This window comes from Talpa occidentalis, unplaced genomic scaffold (assembly GCF_014898055.3).
Source record: "Talpa occidentalis isolate TD23 unplaced genomic scaffold, MPIMG_talOcc4v2.1 talOcc4.9, whole genome shotgun sequence".
In the NCBI taxonomy this organism is placed as follows: domain Eukaryota; kingdom Metazoa; phylum Chordata; class Mammalia; order Eulipotyphla; family Talpidae; genus Talpa; species Talpa occidentalis.
Window position 1 is genome coordinate 58069764 of NW_023605305.1, and position 19147 is coordinate 58088910.

The 19147-nt window shown below is 40.9% G+C and overlaps 1 long non-coding RNA gene across 2 annotated transcripts in view; it reads right to left on the reverse strand.

Moving 5' to 3' along the window:
* LOC129145148 (uncharacterized) overlaps nt 1-19147 on the reverse strand; it is a 36687-nt gene that overhangs the window by 9213 nt on the left and 8327 nt on the right. The gene's annotated exons all lie outside the window — the stretch shown is intronic.

Sequence of the window (19147 nt, forward strand, 5' to 3'; positions counted from 1 at the left end):
TTCCACGTGCTATTACTTCATTTAATCACCTCAACAACATTGTGTGGTATCTATGATCTCTTTTCCAGAGACAATAATTCATTCATCTAATAAACATGTACCCAGCATCTTCTCTGCCTGGTGCCCTGTGGGGCCTAAGACACTGTTGAGGCTCTGATGAGGAAACTGAGACTCTGCGGGGCAGGCACTGTGCACTAGGCTGTTGCTCCGCAGTGGGGGTGGCACTCTTGCACTTTCCACTGGCAGCAGTGTTGCACTCCATCCTCCTCCCTTCAGGCTAGGGGTGGGGGTTGGGGGGCCTGTGTATTGACTGAGAATCCATTTCCACACATCTTCAAGGCAGCTTGTCCTGGGAGGCCCAGATTCCCCGGAGTGAAGAATTTCTCTCTTGCTTGTGAAATCACCCAGATTGCAGACACCAAGTAGATTTACAACCTATTGAGGTAAGCCCTTTGAATATCCATGGAGAGGCATATGAAAAGGAAAGGAAGTCCAAGAAATTCTATGAGATTTTATGATTTAATCTTCATTTCAAAGTTCTGTTAGGGGTTAGGTGAGGGAGAGGAGAAAGCCCTGAAACAGCCCCCACCCTCCAGCATGGAGGAAGTCTCAATCAGCACCTGGGGAGGAGGCTGGACTCAGACAGCCAGGAGGAGTTACTTTAAAGTTTCCCTTTGGAAATGACTTTAAAGTTTCCTTGTGGAAATGAAATTAAAAAGACAAAATAAAACAAAAATAAACTCAACAGGTCTTTCTAGAACTGTGTACAGTATTAGGTATCAGAACTGAGTAGGCATGGAGATAGAGGGGTGGGTTCAAAGGAATTAATGAGTTTAGACTTGCTGGTGAATATGCTAGTGCTGAGTCTGGACTCAAATATGGGCTGGATCTGGCAATAAATCCCAGTTCTGACACTAGAATAGTTTGAGTTATTTACTCATTTCTCTGAACCTGCTTTCCATGACAACAGACAAAATAATCAGATCTCTTGGAAGTGCAATACCCACTTACAATGGGCCTTCATCCCCATAAACCCATCAGAAGTTGAAAATATCATAAGATAAAAATACATTTAATACAACTAACCTACAGAACATCACAGCTTAACCTTTGAATGAACTCATTGCTTTCACACCATCATAAAGCTGAAAAATCTTAAGCCAAACTATTGTAAATTGGAGATCATCCGTACCTATCCCAGAGGAAGTTGTCTTTATTTAATGTAAATGCCTCCTAAAAGGTCTCTCTTTTGCTCACTCTTCCCTAAAACTTAAATTATATCACCATACTAGTGCCTAAGGCTCTTTAACATTCCCCCATCAATATTTGGAATTAAAAAAATGTTAAAAAGTCTAGGGCCTCCCTGGTGGTGCAAAGGGTTAAGACTCAGCACTATGAAGCTATCCGCAGCATGAGTTCTATCTCTGGCCGGGTTGCTGACCCACATGGTGCAGGAGACCTCTCTGTCTCGCCCCCTGCTCCCCTCAGCAGTGTATTTCAGTGGATCTGCCTGTTCTGCTCCCACTATGTCTGTGGCAAATCCTCTCACTTGTATCTCTGTCCTGCACCCCAACTCTTGTAAGCATAAATAAATAAATCTTTTTTAAAATGTTAAAAAGTCTAACAAGGCCTTGACCCTTCCAACTAATATAGACCACACTCATTCTCAATAGTCTCCACACACTCTGCTCTTTCTAGTCATAGAATTATCACTACTTGTCACTATGTAGGTGTTTTCTTGTTCTCTTAGTTGTTTCCCCCTACAAAAGGTCAATCTCTACGAGAGAAGCAATTATTTCTGTTATTAGTAGCAGAGAGTTTTTATAACTTTTGGGGCTGATAGACCCCCCTACTTATGAAATAATTGGTGCTGAGTAGTTTACAGCTTAACAATCATTTTTTTTTGTTTTGTTTTGTTTATAAGGTGGATCTTTCTGTCTTCCAGGCTGACACATCAAGAGAAGCAGACATGAGTACAAGGAATGATTCAATGGGGTTCTAATCCATGGTTCCATTTCTCTTGATAAACAGTTAAGTCTTTCCTCTCAGTCTTTAAGGAATTTTTCCCTTCTTGTTTAAACTATTTGAATTGGTTTTATTTACTTTCACTCAAATGATTTCTGATTAATGGACCCCTCTATGGTCTTGGGTTGCCTCTCCCTTGCCATATATATCCATAATAGAGAGTGATAATAATATTTATTGCAGTGATACTATGAGTCAGATGTAGCTAAATACTTCAATATCCTATGAACAGCATCTGCCCATGATCCTAGGTATTTCTTTGATTTCTCTAACTTTTCTACAGGTCCTTCCTTGGTTTCTAAATCTCCCTATTAGCCATGTGTTTCACATGTACAGGTCCTACCTAGTTCTTGGATTTTACTCAAATGTTATCTCTTCAAGACAGAATTTTTTTTTCCTCTTAACTCATGTGGAATCACACAAGATGCATTCCCAGTATGCATCTGACATAAAGAAAATAATAGTTATCATAAAATTTTAATTTACTTTTTGGCAAAGTTGAAGGAATATTCATGTATGATAGTGAGTAGACTTTCAGTTACAAAAGGGAAATTTATTGGCTCACAAAATGAAAATTTCAAAGGTAATGGGCTTCAGCTTTCACTGGATAAAGGAGATCAACCAATGCCATTATAAGTTAGTGCCATTATATCTTCTATTCTGTTTTCTCTGGCGTTGGCTTTACTAATAGCTCCATGATAATAACTTCTTTTTTCATCTCCAGAAGCTTTAGGGTGACATCATATTAACAAATTCTAAAGTTGGTGTTCATTGCTCTAGTTGGTCAGCCTGGGTTTTGTGCAATCCCTTGATTATCACTGTGGCCATAGCCATGTATCATTTTTTGGATGTGCCTGCTGATAAGTTTAAGGAAAAGAGCTAAGTCAATCTGCTGGATTGGGATTGTGAAGGGTAGGTCTCTAAAGGAAAATAGATATTTTTCCCAAAGAAGTAGAATTGAACATAGTGCCCACAGAAACAGTAAAGCCTTGTACCATGCAAATATGTAACTGAGAGAACACCTTGACTTTCAGGTAATAATTACCTAGACACAAGTCTTTCTGTTCTTCAGAAGGAAGGAGGGTGCAAAAAGAAAAACATAATAGAAGAACCCTGAACTATAGTGAGGGTTTTCTGGTATTGGGGAGAAAGAAGGATAGATGTAAGAGGCAAAGAGGTGTGTTTTGAGGACATGTTTTCCTTCTGTTGGGCAAGGTGATATGAATGGTGCTTGCAGGTGTCTTGGTCACAACTTCCAGTGCTTATTTAGCATAAATTTTGCAAGATACTCTGTGTGTGTGTGTGTGTTTAACTGCTGACTTTATGTAAAGGAGCTTTTCCCTTGGATCCTTTTAATTGGGACATTGCTCTGTGAACAAGTTGGTAATATCCCACAGGATGAGCAGGGCTTTGAAAGGCACTGTGTTAACTGGTTCTGGTTCTCAGGAGACTTCATGGCATTTGACAGCCCCATTATCTTGCATTTTTAAGAGTTCAGAACTTTCAGTATGGATTCCAGTTTCTTCCAGAAGCATTGATATGATTGCTTTATCTTTCCCTTTAATAATTCCATTTAATCACAGTATAGATTGTTTGTGGGAGAAAAACTAGATAAGATCTTATGCAAGTCACTGTATCCTGGAGCAGGTCACCAACAGTTATCAGGAGGCACTGCCTGGCTGAGACCACATGAAAGGAGTCATTGTCTACAAAATAATGACTGGGGTTTATTGAGTATTCATTTACTGAAAGCTTACTAAATGAGAGCTAACTTATTTCATTTATATGACAATTCTGCATGCCAAATTCTGTTGGTATCACTATTTAACAAATAACGTAACTAAGGCACAAAGTGGTAAATATCCTTCCGGGGATTACAAAGCTAGAACCCAACCTATCTGCCTTCAAGGCCCAGGCTGTCAATTGTTAATCTATCCTCCAGAATTAACCTCAGAAGATTCTACATTTGGAAGGCACATCAGGCATGTCTGTCTCAACTCTCATCCAGGGCAGATACTGGAGGAGAAACTGTCACCCCACCTTACTACTTGAATCTCTCAAGTAGTGATGGGGGGGCTTACTATCATTCAAAGGAAATATTTAGATTATTGGTGAATTATAATGATTGAGCAGTTATTTTTTTCTTTACTGAGCTCACGTGATCCTCATTATAGTTTCTATTTTTGATCTTAGTAATAGTGGCCCTGTACCAAGCAAGTATTATATGACTGGCTATGTGCTAAGCATTATCTTATGTTGTTTCATCTCCACAACAACTCTTATCTACAGTACAAGAGAAGAGACTCAGAAAAGTTGGGTGATTTGCCCAATGTCATACAGAAGATCTCAGGACTAGACTCTAAAATCATATTAATAAGCAACAATGCCTTCTAGGAGGAGCAACTTTTCCTTTGGAACATTTCATTGCAATTCAGCTTTACTAACTGAGCCACTGCTAGGGATGAGAACAGAGGGCTACATCAGATTTTGGGGATTCATGAAAAGGTATGTATGAGACAGAGTGAGTGCTTGCCAGGAGTTCTCCCTCTGAAAAGAGACATAGATGAGTATGGCTATGGCCCAAGGCCTGTTCAGGTTCCAACTTCAGGGAGAGCGAGTCTGTAACTAGGGAGCAAAAAGAGCATATGAGAGGACAGTGTCCTCTATGAGACTCATGGAATGAACTTATCTGGAACTTTTTCCTTCTGTATCTCCCAGGATGTTTTCAGCAGAATGCTAGCACTCTGGGAGAAGGCGCTCTCCACCTACCACTACTTGTGGCCTCAGTGCTGAATAGGACAATGCACAAGCTGAAGCAAGCACTGGGAGGGGCCACAGTACCTGCCAATGGTTCTGCAGAAAGCTGCCAGGAGTCAACATTTGAAGATAGTTACTGCTACTTTCCTCTAAGACAATATAGTGTTATCCAAAAGAAACCCAGTATAATTTCCCTGATGCCCTCCAGCAGGGTTAGTCATTTAGCATTCTGTACACACCCTGCTATCTGACTCATTTTAAGTGAATTGTATTATAATCATGTTTACATACTCTTCCCCCACAGATTGCCAGTTCCCAGGACTACTGAATCTTACAAATCCCTCCCCCATTGGAATAGCACCTGGGAAATGCTTTACTAGAGCATTAATCACTTGCTAATATACCATAGATTTCACTTGCTTGTTTTGTTCTCTGTCTTTCTCTTCTCTAACTGGAATGCAAGTTCCTTGGATATAGGGATTCTATCCATTTTGTACATGGATGTATCCTCAGCACCTAGGACAGTGCCCAGCATAATGTAGGTGCTCAAGAAATATTAGTTAGCTATATGACCATCCCTTAGATTGTAGATGGGATGAGAGGAGACACAAGAGTCAGAAAGCATGTGGAGGAAAGGGACCCCTGTACACTGTTGGTGGGAAGCTAAACTGGTTCGACCACAATGGAAAACAGTATGGAAATTCGTCAAAAAATTAAAAAAAAATAGACCAACATTATGATTCAGCAAGTCCATTTCTGTGTATTTATCTGAAGAAAATGGAAATACTAACTCAATAAGTTATATGCACCCCATGTTCATTGTAGCATTATTTACAATAGACAAAATATGGAAAGTGTCCGTCTAAAGAAGATACACACACACACATACATGTGCATATACATAATGGAATATTATTCAATCATAAAAAAGAATGAAATATTGCTATTTATAACATGAATGGAGTTTGAGGATATTATGTAAAGTGAAATAGGGAGATAAAGACAAATACCATATAATCAAACTTATATGTGGAATCTAAAACCAGTTAACTAAGCAGCCAAACAATAATATAAATAAATAAAACACCCAAGCTTATAGATTCAGAGAGCATATTGGTGGTTGCCTGGTGCAGGGAGTAGAGGGGGGGAAATGGGTTAAAGAGATCAAAAGGTACAAACTTCTAGCTATAAAATAAATCACAGGGATGAAATGTACAGCATGGTGCCTATAGATAAGATACTGCATTGCATATTTGAAAGTTGCTAAAAGAAGTAAATTTAAAAAATTTCTCATCACAGTAAAAAATATTTTTAACTATGGATGGAAATGCATGTTAATTAGATTTACTGTGGTATTACTTCTCATATACAAATACTGAATTATCATGTTGTACACCTGAAACTAATACAATGTTATATTTCAGTTATATGTTTACTTTTAAAAACGAGTCAGAAAGTGGCTGGTTCTCCCAGGGGCTGGGAGTGAAAGAGGGTAAGTGGATGCTGCCAGGGTGCAGCAGTGTCCTATGTCATAAGAGGTTAGCCCAGGAGCCACCCTTGTTCTCGTGGTCCTTTTTAATGTATCTGTTTACAAGAGACTTCTCTTTTAAACAATGGCTCGCTATTTTGATGAGTCAATGAATTAGAAAATATACCATGTGGGCAATATTGATAAAACAAATTTCATTACCATTTATGAGAAAATAACAATAACAACACTTCATTGTATATATTAACAGGATGTTAAATGAGACTGTTCCTCAGAATTTTGTCAGAGGACCAAAAGGCTCAGAGTGTCTCACATCCTGAAGGGGTGCAGAAATAGCTGTCCTGATGTACTGAGAGGTGCTCCCGGCTCTACTCAGAACCCAGGGCAGTGGGCAGGGCTATGAATAGAGTAGTAGATGTGCTGATTTTCACCTTTTCTGTTTACTCCTTTTGCTGTCTACTTCTGTCTACTTTCTTTCAACCCTTGGGACAAAGATAAGAGCCAAATGAAGAGAGTGTTAGGAGATAATCATTTAGAGAGATTGACTTGTGTTCCCCAGAATTTGGAGAACTCGGTGATCCTCAAGGGAGAAATTTGAAGGATGCCGGATGTGGCACAGCAAAATACAAAAAGAGCTTCCCCAAACTCTGCATGTCCACCCATGAGCAGCGCAGGGGTGTATCTCTTGGGGGCTAGTTTAAGCCCTCAAGCAAGGGCCAGCCTGGGGCAGGCCCTTTCAATTCTGAAAGAACTGCCTCCAGTGGTAATGTGACTCAACCAAAGCAGGGCCACCCTATGGTCAGTTGGAGGAAGTCCTTCCCAAGGGAGCTTTAGGAAGGAGGTCACCAGCAGGGAATATCCAAGGGCCCTAGTAAACTGTGCCACAGAAGAAAGAACCAATAATAGTTCCTTTGTAACACAGGGAGAGCCCAAAGTTGGAGCACAACAGTATTAGTAAAGTAAGACCACTCATATCCCTTCCTTCTTTCTCATCCTCAAGGGCTCAAAGCAGCAACCATTTAGAAGAAAAGAAAGTAGAGGGAGGAAGGAGAGAAGCAGCAACCATGTTCCTGTCTCCTACTGTGGACTAGAGCAGGGGAGAAGTTTCCACATGCATCTGGAGTTTTGATTATATATAAATATAAATACACACACATACTGTAATTGATTGGAATGGACTTTTTGTTATCTCAAAAAGACCTGAAAAGTCATGAGAGATGACTGCAATTTCACCCATCCCCTTGAATGACAGCCCCACTGGAGTAGCTTGATCTGTGTGGTCCCTGCCTGCTGGAGAACTCTGCCATGTCATCTGAAGGACCTAGTACTACTCATCCCTCAAGAAACAACCCCAGGGGCATTCCACCTAAAATGACTTCTCTGGTACCCTCACCTGAGGAAGATGTCCTTCCACCTGTGTTCTACTGACACCCCAGTTAAGTAAAGTAAAGTAAGTCAGCTGGTCAAGAATGTCTTTCCTCCTCCTTCTACAGCACCAAAATGGTTCCTGAACATGTGGATCCTAACACACAGACCGCCAGATATGCATCGCCAAGCCCGTGGTGCAGTTAGGTGTGGCGTTAATGAAATGCCAAGGATATAAAGTTCTACTCCTGGGCCTTAAAATGTTTCATTCATGCTCCTTTGTAATCATTTTCCTACCTGTTCGTGGGAACCCAGATATGAGGCCACCAGTTTCAACCATCTGGATGAGAACAGTCCAGTTGGGGACCCATAGAATAACAGAATGGAAAGAACCTGGGTCCCTGATGACAGTGGGGGGCAGAAAAATGCCTTCTCTCCTGGGATTATTATTATTATGAGAGAAATACAGGTCTTTGTTCCCTAAGCCCCTGGTTTTTGTTGTTGTTGTTTGTTTTTCTTTGAAATATTTAGACTTTTGCCATAACTAATCCAACTTTGGTTCTAAAGTGTACTGCAATCATATGTTTACCTGTACCTCTCCCCCTAGAAGATGTAGACTCAAAGAGTTCTCTCAGGGGCTAGAACTAGGACCTCTTCAATTTTGCTTCTCCAGAGAGTATTTTCATAGCAGGTGTTCAATACACACATAAAAATGTAAGAGAACAGGTGAATTAAAAAAAATCAGTATCCTGTAGAACACCCAAAGACTTGGAGTACCTCTTAAATGGATTGCATTTGACCACTAATGCAAAATTTCCCCTGCTGTCTCTGCTACACTTTAGCTTGATAGAGTGCTGATAGATGTTTGTGTTTCAGTCACTGAATGTTTTTTCTTAGTCATGTGAGACTTCTGTGTCTCTATTCTCAAGAGCCCAGGCACAGAGAACCCCTTTAAGCATTACAGAGACAAGGGGTTGAATGTAGGAATTAGAGCTTTTTTGAACATGAGAGAAGCTGCAGGAGGGAAGGTCTGGAAGAGGAGTAAGGATTGGAGAAGCAGGCAATAAGTACTTAGCCTGAAGCACTGATGTGGGTAGTAAAGCTGTAGTTTGCAAGAGTCCCACCATGAGATGGGAGCTGTAGTGAGGTCTGAAAAACTGTCTAGCCTATGCACCTGAGCAAGCTCTTCACCTGGCCACTGTCAAACTGCAGTCATGTTTGCTACTGTGGCTCTGGGTAAAAAAAGAATTCTGTTTTATTTCTACTTTCCAAAACTTAACATGAGTTCCTTTTGTTCCCAATGAGAAAGGAAGTTCTATGGAATGTATTTCCTAATCTTAGACTTGGTTATTCCAAGTTGAACGCAGATAACCTAGTTTAACAGAAAGTGGGGAGAAAGTTCTAGGCAAATGAAACAGTGTCAGCAAAGACTTGGAGGTAAGAGCAAGAATGGAGTGTGTTGTGACTGAAGAAGGAAAAGATGGCTAAGAAAGTGTCTGCATGAAGTAAGACTTCAGGTTGTAAAATGTCTTGGGAGGGTTTTACGGATATTGGAATGGTTTTTTAAGAGGAATGTGAAGTAGTGACGAATTTGAAGCAGGATGGGACCTGGTCAGATTTTGAGTTTGAAGGATCACTTGTGCAGCAGCATGGAAAATGGAATGGTGGGGGACAAGAGGGAGGAGTTTATAGGTGCCTTCCAGGAAGAGATGGCATTAATTTAGGCTAGGATGATGATGGTGGGGATGGAGAAAAGTTAAAGGGTATGATATTCCATTGAGAAATAGAGCCAAGTTCTTAATTGTAGCTTTTAAAAAGGAGCTGCTTCTTGCTAACTGGTTGAACCACATGAAATAGCCAGTGTGTAGTAAAAATAGTAAGGGTTGACAATTTCAATTGATTCAAGGTAATAATTTCTCTAAAGCTCTGTGATAATTATCTTGCTGCAAATAAGTTGCTGCTGGTGGTCATGTAGTAGTCAGTCTTGGGAGCCAGAGGGGCTTCCATCTACATAAATATCTGGGAAGAAATACTCAATCTAGAAGATCTTCAGTTGCAAGTAAAAAAGAAATTGAATTCAAACCAATTTAACATCAAATGGTACTTATAACACATGAAATAGAAAGATGTGAGATGCAGAGAACTTCAGGTAATTTTTGTTCAGGGATTTGGTTTTAGTTCTCTGCCATTCTCTCAATTCTGGTTTCTTCCATGAGACAGTTTCACCCTCAAGCTGTCTTCCCCTGGATCTATAATTTCCTTGTCCAAAGTTGGGTGAGACCAAAAGAAGGAGCACCAAAATATATCAGACAACTATTGTCATCTCTGAAAACAGACATCAGAGAAAACACATACATAGTGGGAGACTTCAACACACCACTATCAACAATGGATAGATCAACGAGACAAGAAATAAGTAAAAGACACTAAAGCTCTAAACAAGGACCTAGAGTGCTTGGGCTTAAAAGACATCTATAGAACACTAAACCCCAAAAAAAACCAGATTACACATTTTTCTCAAGCGCACATGGATCATTCTCCAGGATCGATCACATACTGGGACAAGACAAACATCAACAGATGGATTGGAAGAATAAACATTATTAAAATGGCCATCCTACCAAAAGCAATATACAGATTCAATGCTATTCCAATCAAAATTTCAATGTCATTCTTCAAAGAAATACAACAATTATTGATGAAATTCATATGGAATCACAAAAAAACCCCGAATAGCCAAAGCTCTCCTGAAAAAAAAAAAAGAAGGGAATGGAGGCATCACACTCTCAGACTTCAAACTATACTACAAAGCCATAATCATCAAAACTGCATGGTATTGGAACAAGAACAGACACACAGACCAATGGAATTGAATAGAAAATCCAGAAATAAACCCACGGATTTATGGTCAACTAATCTTTGACAAAGGAGTAAAGACTATGCATTGGAGCAAAGAAAGTTTGTTCAATAAATGGTGCTGGGAAACTGGGTCGCTACATGCAAAAGAATGAAGCTTGACCACTACCACACACCATACACAAAAATCAACTCAAAATGGATTAAAGAACTAGATATAAGACCTGAAACCATAAAATACAGAGAAGGAAATAGAGGCGAAACACTACATGACATGCACATCAAAGACATCTTTACAGACACATCACCCAAAGCAGTGATAATGAAGGCAAAGATAAACAGCTGGGACTACATCAAATTAAAGAGCTTCTGCACAGCAAAAGAGACAATAACAAAAACAAAGAGAAATCCCACCGACTGGGAGAACATTTTTGCACACAACACTAATGATAAAGGACTGATTACAAAAATCTGCAAAGAGCTGATGAGACTCAACAACAACAAAGAAAATAATCCTGTCAAAAAATGGGCAGAAGAGCTAAAAAGAAACTTCTCTGAAGAGGAAATGCAAATGGCCAACAGGCATATGAAAAATGTTCAACATCACTGGTAATCAGGGAAATACAAATCAAAACTACCATGGGATACCATCTTACACCAGTGAGAATGGCACATATTAAAAAAATAGCAACAGCAAATGTTGGCGAGGGTGTGGAGAAAAAGGAACTCTCCTGCACTGTTGGTGGGAGTGCAAACTGATCCAACCACTATGGAGAGCTGTGTGGAGATTTCTTGACCTACTAAACATAGAGCTTCCATATGATCCAGCAATTGCACTCCTAGGTATTTACCCAAAGGACACAGAAACATCAATTCCAAAGAGCACTGCACCCCTATGTTTATAGCAGCACTCTTTACAATAGCTAAGCATTGGAAACAACCCAAATGCCCAAAAATAGATGACTGGATCAAGAAGATGTGGTACATATACACCATGGAATATTACTCAGCATTCAAAAAAGATAAACACATGCAATTTGCAGCAACATGGAAGGCGCTGGAAGGGATCATGGTCAGCAAAATAAGCCAGAAAGAAAAAGAAAAATACCAGATGGTCTCACTCATAGCAGGAATCTAGAAAACTTAAATGAGGGACCAGGAAAATGAATAACTATAAGAAAGTGAAAATCAAAATCAACAAACAACTATGAACCAGAGGGTGGGGTGCGGGGAGGAGAGGGATTGGGGTCAAAATAAGGGCGTTGTTGGGCCTCCCCGGTGGCGCAGCGGTTGAGCTCTGGGTTGCGAAGCTGCCCGTAGCCTCTGCGGCACTGGTTCGATCCCCGATCCCCGGCTGCTCCCCGGCCACCAGAGGAGGGTCCCACATGGCGCGCAGACCTCTCCTGCTGCCCGTTGCTCCCCTCAGCAGTGTACTTCGGTTCTTCTGCCTGCTGTGCTCCCCGCTCTGGCTCTGGTGAATTCTCTCACCCTCCCGTGCTTCTGACTGTACCCAGTGCTTGTATAAATAAATAAATAAATCTTTAAAAAAAAAAAAATAAGGGCGTTGCAATTGTATGGGGAATATAAAAATAAAATTTATTTAAAAATATATTTTTATTTAAAAAAATTAAAAAAATATTAAAAAAAGAACGAAGTTGGGTGAGAGGGATACACACAAATATTCTAAGAAAAGCCCCAAGCTTCTCTCTGTTTCCGTCAAGTTGGATCACAAGATCATTCCTGAATCAAAGTAGTGAAGGCCATAAGATGACCCCAATAGCTTGGACCCCTGGAATTGAATGGGGTCAAGTCCACACAAAAGACATGACTAGCAACAGCATGGGTATGTGTGTGGAATGGATGCTGTGGAGACAGCACTTGTCCACGATAGCAGGGGGCTGAATCAAACCCTTTCCAGAGGTAGGGCTCCTCTAATCTAATAATATCAAGGGACTCTCCCTATGGTTATGTTTTGAAATCACTTGTCAGGTCTGAGGCACCTGTTGAGAAAGAAATGTACTTATCCATGGTGTGCCCATAAGATGCACAATTTTATGAGTTCATAAGAAAGACTCTCCCCAAAACTATTCCAGGAGTCAGGAAGCCTTCCTTCCAAAACTTGCAGGCTAAAGATGAAGAGTCTCATTTGAGTCTAAAGGATTTCTGTGGTCATCACATAGTCTAAAAGATTTTTTATGGCCAACTTTATCCTTGTACTGCTGAAACAGGGCATGTGCTTTGGGTCTTCAGACCCTCTCACTCTCATGCTAAAGTGGCGGCAGGGAAGAGTCCAGCTTGAACTTATTTTCTGAAATTTCTTTTGGCACAGAATAAAAAAAAAGACTCATCTTTTCAACTTGGGGTACTAATCTGTCTCATATAATTACATTAAGATGTCTCTTCAAATGCTGTCTCCTCACCATTTCTTTGAAATGCATTACAGATATGGGATTAGAAGAAAGCTGAGTACTTTCTGCAAAGAACTTGTGAAAAGTTTCTGTTGTTACAAATGCAGAAAGGAAATATGCTAGATATTAGCTTTATGTCACAGTCCAGCTCTTCTAAGAATAATCTCCTTGTAAAGAAATATCATTCATCATGGGCCACAATCTTATACTTCTAGATCCTCTGAGGAATTGTTACTGAATTTAGGTTGATGACTCTCTTTGGAAAATGTTGCTGTCCAGGATCCATTAGTGATACTACTACCAGCTTCCTCCACAACAGGTTGTCCCTGTGTTCTAGTTTAGCATTTATCCCAGACCAAAAAATAAAAAAAATCCTGATTTGGATGAAAAATTATCTGGTCATTCTAGCTGTTATCTACTTGGTTTATATGTAAAGCATATTTGGAAAGGGAGAAAAAATGGAAACAGATGGGGCCAACCATAAAATAGCACTGCAATTTCTAGTATTTATATTCTTCTCTGTATCGTTCCAATTTTAGTATATGTGCTGCCGAAGCGAGCACTAGTATTTATATTAAGTACTTACTGTATGTTATCTATTTTAATCATCACAATAATCTTTAGAAAGCAACAGTACTGCTTTATTTATATTACAGATGAGAAAATGAAATAAAGCTAAACAAATGTGGGAAATTTCCTCAAGCAAAATTAAGTAGAGGTAATGGGATTCAAATTCAGAATCTAGAAATAGAGATTTTAATTACTGTATTATAATAATGCTGAGGTTACCAACCAGAAAGCATAGTTGCCTTTATGCTAGGTGGGTTCTGGGATCTAAATGACAATGCATATCAATGCTGGTGTCAGTATCTGTATTATTGAAGAAGCTTTTATCTTTGGGCAAAAGAAATCCAACTCGAAATGACTTCAACAGTATTTGCTGAAAAAGGAGCAGCCTCAGGGTAGGGAAGCATTAGGATTTGGTGGTCAAGAAGCTCAGTGGCCTTAGCAAAGATCCAGTGAATGCCCTATGTTGGGTTATCCCAAGGCTGGTTTCCTCCATTCTTGCAGGGTGATTATCACTAGCATCCAAGGGTATGTGCTTCCTTGTTCTCATCTAGTAGGAAAGAGAGAGGTTGGCTTCCCATGATTTTCTCTTAAACCAAAAAAGTAACTTTCCTAAAAACTCCCAGTAAATTTCTTTTCCTGATTTTTTGTCTCAAAATGGCCTAGGCATGCCCATCCCTGAATCAGGCACTGGCAAGGAGGATTATTCTTACACACTTGGAATGGGGTGAAATGACCTCTGGGGACTCAACCATAGTGTTCACTCGCACAAACTAAGGCAGAACTGTAAACCCCATGATAGGAGTTTCTGGGCAGTATTAACATTTGGAGCCCTGATCCTGGAGTTAGAGTGACAAGGGCTTAACATTTCATTTTGTCATTAGCAAGGGCAAGTTTCTTAACCTCAGAAAGTCTTTATTTTCTCTAATGCCAAAGGGGACAAATAATAGTATCTGCTACATTGGATTCTCTAAACTGTTTAAAATGTGATAACAGAAAGTTCAATCCATGACCCATAACAGGATCCTAAGAGATATTAATTCCATCTCCCTTAATGTCAGATTAGTATAAAAGGGTCATCCCAATTCCCATCAAACCAAACTCAATAATGTATATGTATAGTATAGATTTACAGACTGTTGATATGTTTACATTTTATTTAGACATGACTTTTTTTGGAAGACCTAGGACAAGACTATTTCTTGTGGATGTAGAAGAAGGCATATCCTGTATCATTTTTGAGCAGAGACAGAGCATTAGACAGGAAATCAGAACTCAGATGGTGGAACTGACCTAAGGCTATATGTGATCTATAAATTTATTCATTCATCTAGATATCAGTTCAACAAAATCATACTGAGTGAGAAGCACTGTTCAAGGAACAAGGCATCTAGTGTCCCTGCCTTCATGAATCTTACATTCAAATGGGAAGACAGATAATAAATAAAAACTAATATCATGAAGAATACAAAGCAAGGTAAAAGAACAGAGCGTGACTCATGTGGCCTGACTCTGAAAAAAAAGATGAGTGATCAGATTTCTGAAATTGTGCACCTGAGTCAGTAAATGCTGAAATCTTAGGTAGCCTCATGATCCAAAGCTTCTTGATTGGGCCAGGTATGGCATAAGAATGTAGAAGAAATCTTTCTAGAGAAAGAATATAGGGAAAATTAAAAGTGAGAGAGACATGCAACTCCCTTGAAGTGAAAGGAAGATACGCAATTCCTGATTTTTCAGTCTTCCAGTTCTGGTTCCCAAGAGGCCTGACCTGGATGTCTCCCAGAAGGAGTGGCAAGTTGGCACTCACTCACACTAGCTGTGAGGGTTTTGTGCATCTCTTCCCAATTCTGCATTCAGTGACATGCCATCTGTAGCTTGAAATCCACCAAGGTGGGATTATTTACACCATGGAAATTGGCAAATGCTACAGATGTGACATTTCCACAGAAGTTGTGCTCCCACAGACCTGGCATAGAGACTGGCACACAGTAGACTTGGCAAGTATTCATATATAGAATGTTCAAGTTCAGTTATTGAATGATTGAATTATTACATGTAGATTACTCATAACTAACACCAAATGTTCTATGCTATGTGCCAGCCATTGTGTTAGGCACATTCTCTCATTTAATCCTGTAACTACCCTGTGAGGTCCAACTATTATTCTTTAAAGACAAGGAAACAGGCATAGAGAAGTTCCTGAGGCTGTGCAGGTAGTAAGTGGGAGGACAAGGGTGAATAAGTAGCGTGAACAGTACCTTGCAGGCAACCAAGTGGTTGGGGAGCTAACTACCCCACCATGGGGCTTCTTCTCCAGATGGATAGTGCTGTTAATGAGGGAAGGACAAGTAGACTGGCTGTAGTGGTGAACAATGAAGAAGGGGTCACAGGGCAGTTCTGTGTAGGTGTATAATCCCAGCTAGGTCTGTATTTTCCTAAGTTGGCAGCCCCAGTGTAAGCCCAGCTGCCAGTATCCCTCCCTGGTGCCAATGGGGCTCTGAGGGTCTGGATCTCCTTTCATCTCTGGAGCCCAGCCATTGGAATAGGCCCTACATAGCCATCAGGGACTTGTTTTTATTTGGATGCAGCTGCAATTTACTTGAGGAATTTCCTGGAACTGGCACAAGGCCTAGCAAAGGTTTGAATGTGGTGAGACTTGAAAGCTCAGCAAACCTCAAAAACCCAGTGGTTGGTTACCCCCAGGAATTAGCAACTGCCAAGGACCAGGCAGGGAGGAAGCCTGCCCGGATCTTATGAGGGGCTCTAGGCTAGCCAGCCTCTCCTCTATGTGGTGTTTTTCTTTCAGCAACTTGGGGTCCTCCAGTCCTGACAAGTGGCCATACAGCTATCTTGTTTTTCTAGTTCAGCAAGAATGCAGGCTGAGACCAATAAGACTGGCAATGCACCCATGGGGTCAGGCTGCTGTATGTAGACCCCAGCCCATGCATGGCCACATAGGGGTGGGTTGACAGGTGGTGGTGTTCTGAACCAGGACATGGGTACACAGCATCATCTCACTCTCAGCTGGTGGTGCCTGGGCCTACACTGTCACTTAGATGCTTGTCCACTCCAGTGGTAATCTAACCACTGGGACCCTCAGCAACATTCCAGCAGTGACACTTTCCTTGGCTTCAAAGATGCACTCTCTTCATTCACTCTCACAATGCTTCTCAAATCAGAACCCTGTGTTGGAAGGCTGGGTCCAACATCTGGTAGCCTCAAGTCCAGGCTATGCAGGGGCCAGCCCAGGCCCAAGAAAACCAGAGCTCTTGTGTGAAGCTAGGCACTCTCTGCCATCCTAGATTGGGCCCTTACTGTGCTCTCCCGCCTTTGGTGGGTCTCAAGGTCCTGTCACTCAGGCCCTAACCTTACTCTCAGGGGTGTGGATTTGGGTTCACAGCAGCTTCCTCCTCAACTCATCTGTCAAAACTGGAAAGGGAGGGATGGCCATGCTATACATTTCCCATGGCAAGGAATGCCTGTTCCCCACACTTTTGCATATCCAAGAGGGTCCAGTGGTTTTTGTAAGCACAGAGTATTCTACTGTGAGGTCATGCCAGGTAGAATGGGTGGAATGGCAGCTTCCCTTCCCACCTCCCCAAAATATATATATTCAGCTGGGACCAGCAGCTATGACCTTATTTGTGGGGTATTTATAGCTATAACTAATTTAAGGATCTTGAGATGAAATTATCCTAGATGATACAAGTGAAATCTAGCTCCAAAGACAAGTGTCCTTATGGTAGACGAAAGAGAAGACAGGCACAGAGGAGGTGGCCATGTGAAGATGTAGGCAGAGATAAGGGATACTCTACTGCAAGCCACCAAGCACCTGAAGCCACCACAAAGAGAAAAGTCAAGAAGAGAATCTCCTCTAGAGCCTCCAAGGAGATGGTGGCCCTGTCAACAGCTTGATTTCAAACTTCTGGCCCCAGAACACTGAGAGAAGAATTTCTGGTGTGTTAAGCCACAGGTTGGCAGTAATTTGTTATAGCAGCCCCGGGAAACTAATACCTGCTGTCCACCCACACTGAGAAAAGGCTGGCAGCTTCCTGCATGCTGTTTTGCAGACATATATTAAAAGTCTCCTCCCCACATGCTGGTGCTGGGGCAAGGGAAGCTGAAAAAGCATAATGGATGCCTTGTTCACCGCAAAGTGTTCCACATACAGATACATATCACTCACTGTTATGATGATTGATTTTATAAAATTTGACTGTACAAGTTGAACTGGGATTTTAAAAGTTGTCAGAGCTTAACCTTGAATTTCTTAAGTTCAGGCAGTGATAATATCTAGCTTTAAATTAAGCTAGTTGTGCCAGGTATTGCTCTCTGCTTTACAAGTGTTATTTTGTATAACCCTTAAAACACCCTGCAACTAAGAGTCTAAGTAGGGATGAGGAAGTTTGAATGCAAAGAAGTCAGAGAACCAGGACCCCACCATGAATAAACACAGGAATCAGGTGTGAAATCCAGCCTGCCTTACTCATCCACTTGACCACTTGACCACAGTGCCTCGCCAGTCCCGTAGCAAGAGCTTAGATTGCTAGGACCAAGTTTGGTGGTGGGGCCAAAGGGATGAATACAACACAGTCCTGACCAGGGGAAAATGGAAGAGATAAAAATGTAAAGTACAAAACAAAAATGTCCAAGTTCTAATGGATTAAAGGTAAGAGATGAGTCTAGAAGTTGGCTGGAGACTATATGGGCAAGCATTAATGACAGGTCGATAAGTTGTTTCTGTAGGTGACAGAAGGGCTGCAGAAGGCTTTGACGTAGGGTCCCTCAGAAAAAGCAGCTGGCAGGAGGGTGCCAGGGAAAGTGGGCTTCAAGAAGAACTGGGAAGAGGGAATACAGATAGGATCTTCTTTGACTTGACCTGGTTTTTCAAGATGGTCAGGGGTTTATAGTTCCAAGCTCTCTCCTGCTTGGCCTGGCCTGGCCTGCTCATACCTACTTCACTCTGGGCCTAGTAACCCACTCCGTCTCTTCAGGTTCATGCCAGTCTCCAGCAAGTCCTGGGAAGTCACGTCTAATTGACCAGGTCTTTCAAGTGACATCCTCTTTTATCAATCCTTTTATAGATCCTTTAACCTGGACCAAATTAGCAGTCTTTCTGGTCCCCAGCTTTCTATTCTTTTCTTATGTATGGTACCCAACTCTCAGCTGCTCTGCAGCTGCACTGAAGCAGTCATGAAATAATTCACTGATTTTTATTGCCTGCTCTTGACGTGTAGGGTTCTGTGCGAGATACCAGAGAGGATTAACAGATGCGCTTGTCCCTTCCATTTGATGGGGACCTTATCTTTTTGCATTAGCCCAGTGTCTGACTTGGAAATGCTCAAAATTTATAAAGATGAATTGGAAAATGAATAAATGAATGAAAAAATAGTTCCTGCTTTTAATGAACATATTATCTAGTTGGGCAGATAGATTCAATAGCTTTCTTATCTGATATTGCTGGGGTACAAAAAATCCTAGATAAGTGAATTTCCCAGATAGATGAAACTTATTTTTAAGTGTCAAATTATATTTATCTTAGACATATTAAATGAAAAAAACTTTATTCTTTTTTTCCCTTACTGTATCAGTTAGAACTCTGTTTCCAATAGCAGAAAACTCAACTGAAAATGGCTTTAATAACAATGGGTATGTCTTATCCAATAGTTAGGGGTTCACA